Below are 4,361 nucleotides of genomic sequence, written 5' to 3' on the forward strand. Positions count from 1 at the left end.
TTGTCGATGCAAAGCACCCTAATAGAGTGTGTAAGCTTGAGAAATCCATCTATGGATTGAAACAAGCATCTCGCAGATGGAATCTTTGTTTCGATGAGAAAGTCAAAGAGTTCGGTTTTTCGAGGAGCGAAGATGAGTCTTGTGTATATGTTAAGGCTAGTGGGAGTATAGTTAGCTTTTTGGTATTGTATGTGGATGACATACTACTCATAGGAAATGACATCCCGACCCTGCAAGAAGTTAAATCCTGGCTTAGAAAGTGTTTCGCTATGAAGGACCTTGGAGAAGCTGCCTATATCCTAGGGATAAGGATATTGATAGACAAGAGTAAGAGACTAATTGGACTTAGTCAAAGTACCTACTTGGATAAGGTGCTGAAAAGGTTCAGCATGCAGGATTCCAAGAAAGGTTACTTACCAATCCAGAGCAACGCCAAACTGAGTAACACTCAGAGCCCGAGTACAGAGGCTGAGATAGCAGAGATGAGTCGAGTGTCGTATGCTTCCGTTGTAGGCTCGATCATGTATGATATTACTTCTACTCGCTCTGATGTGGCCTTTGCTTTGAGCATGGTCAGCAGATATCAAGGGAATCCGGGCAATGCTCACTGGACTGCGGTGAAGAATATTCTCAAGTACCTACGGAGGACTAGGGACTGGGTCCTTACCCTTGGTGGGAGTGATGACTTGAGAGTAGAGGGGTATAGTGATGTTGGTTTCCAGACTGATAGGGATAATTTCCGCTCTTAGTCGGGCTGGGTCTTTACCCTAAATGAAGGAGCAATTACTTGGAAAAGTTTCAAACAGGAAAGAGTAGCTGATTCAACTTGCGAATCAGAGTACATAGCAGCAAGCAAGGCAGCAAAGGAGGCAATATGTCTAAAGAACTTCATTGGAGACCTTGGAGTTGTACCGACTATTAAGGAGCCTATGGAGATTTTCTGTGATAACGAGGGTGCAGTTGCCTTAGCTAAGGAACCAAGGGATCACGACAGATCCAGTCACATCGACAGAAAATACCATTTCATTAGACATCGAATAGAAGAAGGACTCCTCGTGGTAAAGAGGGTATCATCGGATGAGAACCTAGCAGATCCCCTCACGAAGGGACTGTGTAGGGCTAAACATTTGCATCATGCGAGGCGCATCGGGCTGAAGGATGATATTAGTTTTACAGATTAGATAGTTTTTCCTGAAACTTGTAAAATGTAATTGCCATTTGATGATTAAATAAAAGTTGTTGTTTATTTATAAGTAAAGTGTTGCTATCTTGTGTCAATTGTTTACTATTGTTTCAATTTTGCATGTTTTGACTTCCAGAATAATTACTTTATTCAAACTCTCCACAGTCAGTCATATGTTGGAAGTAGGTATGAATCAAGACTGTCATGAATTGGGTTTGTAGATGTATAAGGTGTTAGACATAGCAAAAGTTGCTACAACATTCATGAATGCTCACATGTTCTGAGTATTGGATTCAACCCACGCTCACTTGTATCACTTCATGGAATTTATCTCGATTGATCGTGAGACGGTAATATCATATAAGTCTTCAAACCTAGAGATATGAGTTGTTGATTATGAGTTGGTTGTGCATTGATTGTACGAAAACGCTTCGGTAACTCGATGTTATAAAACGTGCTTTTGTGTATGATTCAACAAGTAATTAGTACAAGCATATGAGTCGAAGTTTATCTATTCCTTTTAGTCCTTGGATGATTAAAAGCGATATATGGACCCCTCAATGATTTTGTTTTGACCTGTGTGTCGGGCCCGGTCAGAACCAAATTGATGTGTTCAGTTTAGTTCTATGTCAAACGAATCGGAAATCGGGAAACAAACTGCTGGACAATAAGTACGACATTGTTCCATGTATTTTTCCGACTGATATCTAGAACAGAGGATTATATGATCACTTATCTTAAATGGCGCATCATCATCTTAGTTCTGCGAGACTTTGAAAGAGCTACGATTGCTGGTCGGTTCCTGAAGTCATACTTGCAACTATAGTTATTAGACTTATCCAAGTGGGAGACTGTTGGATAAGGTGTCTAAGTCCATAACTATATTTGGTATGTACTTGACCCGGCTTGGCATGGTCCATTTGGGTTGCATGGCATCTCAACAATTGGATAGACAAAATGAGAATAAGGACACTTATGATTTGTTAGTATATTCTAATATATTAATATAAAATTATATTATTTAATTAGTATTGATCAAGAATTAATTTGGAATTAATTTTATGATCAAAAGAGACTAATTAAATATATGGGGATTGATTATGTAAATCTTTCATTCTTATATAGTGGGCTTATGGTTCATGTTTCACTAGATTGGGCTAGGACCCATTGGGTGCTCCATGGATGCTCCATGGAGGTTAAAACCCATAGATCATGGGGGAAATGAAAAGCCATGCACATTAGGGTTTACATGGTGTAACCCTACATGTAACACGCTATAAAAGGAACATCATAGTAAGCAAAATCCGCCACTAAGACTAAAAGGGTGAGGGCTAGCCGATTTTGTGATCAAGTGTTCTTCTCTCAAGTTATTCCAAGAGTTGTGGTGTTGTGTGAAGCATTTGAGGTATCACATTTGGGGTGCTAGGCTCACAAGGTCTTAAGCAATCCAAGCAACTACAAAGGTATGTCATTCTACTGGTTTTTATATTACAAGTACCCCATGCCCTGCTAGTTAGGATGTGAACCTTGGAAAAATAAAATTTGCATGTATATTAGAGAAAACATAGATCCAAGGTTTCTAGGGTTGCATGTACATCATAGGAGTGTTATAATGCTCAAAACCCATCATTAAGTACTTAAACAATTAAGAAATAAAAGGAAGACACAAAATGAACACCAAAAGCAAGTAATATCTTCAAAAGAGGAAAGAGCTCCAAGCTCCCATGTTGCTCACGGTTTTGGGGAAAGAAAAAGAGAAGAATAAGAAGTGATTTTCTTGTACCAAAAACTAGCACCTTCTTCATGTAAGAGACCCTCTATTTATAATCCATCCAAGCATGGCCTCTTGAATATAATATTGAAGGTAAGGGATTTATATTAAAATAAAATAAAGTAACTCTTATATTTTCAAGAAGCACGGGGCAAGTTATGGAGGTTGACAAGCAACCTCCATTCTTTAAATATAAATTCGGCCATACCTCTTTAAATAAGAAAGATTCTTTGATTTTTATAAACTCTAAGTTTAAAAAATATAAACTTTGTCTTTAGGTAAAAGACAAAAGAATCCAACTAGTCCAAAAGGTTGTGCATGACTTATTAATTCATACCATATGAAATAATATCTAGTAATACTCTCTTATAAATATTATTTTCACAAAACAATAACTATTCCCTAATTAAAATATAAGAATCGATATTATTTATTAATAATCATATTAATAATAAATATACAAAATGTGTCAACTTGATAAAGGTGTGACCCTATAGGATCATATATTATTAGCAATATCACTCCATAATGATTCTTGGGCATATAGATCCAACAATCTCCCACTTGCACAAGATTAATTATAGACTGACATAGATAGTAGCTGACGTCTAGCAACGGGCTACTGCCCCTAACAACATATGAAGGGTGCCATTTTATCAACAACTAATTCCAGGAGCTCTAAGCTATAATTGTTACTAAAGGTGTGGTATCTATTATTCTTTGTCTCAGACATCATGTTGAAACATGAGATATGGATCGTGGTCAATCTCATTTAGTGTTCAACTTTAACTAAGGCCTTAGATGTCACACTCTCAACGAATAAGAGGGAAAAATCCCATCTTGACTACATACACCCATCAATGTAGTTCATGTCATACCCAACAATGGCCTTTATGACTGCCTTTTACGAAACAACGTTGATCCATGTCTAAGCACAACAATCCCTACACTTCAAGTCCCAAATATGCATCGCAGGTCTAAGAATACAAAGATCATCTTGACTACATACGCCTATCAATGCAGTTCATCTCATACCCAACAATGGCCTTTATGACTGCTCCTTTACGAAACAACGTTGAACCATGTCTAAGCACAACAATCCCTACACTTCAAGTCCCAAATATGTATCTCAGGTCTAAGATTAAAAGATACAACCTTGATCAAAACATCACTCTTGACTAAGATCCATAAAGTGGTTTCGATGCGGGTCAAGTCCAATACTTATTCTCCCAATCAATTACCTATGAAGTTGGTAGCAGCTCTTTGGTATTCTCATCTCCATGAGAATCCACCAATCCACTTATATTAGTCTTACCTCATAGATGCTCCTACAACTACAAACGACTATGGACATTTAGAATAACCTAGTTATTCAAGGATTTAAACATGCTAATATAGAACACAACA

Source organism: Lactuca virosa, chromosome 2 (assembly GCF_052849685.1).
Source record: "Lactuca virosa cultivar CGN04683 chromosome 2, Lactuca_virosa_CGN04683_v6, whole genome shotgun sequence".
NCBI lineage: Eukaryota > Viridiplantae > Streptophyta > Magnoliopsida > Asterales > Asteraceae > Lactuca > Lactuca virosa.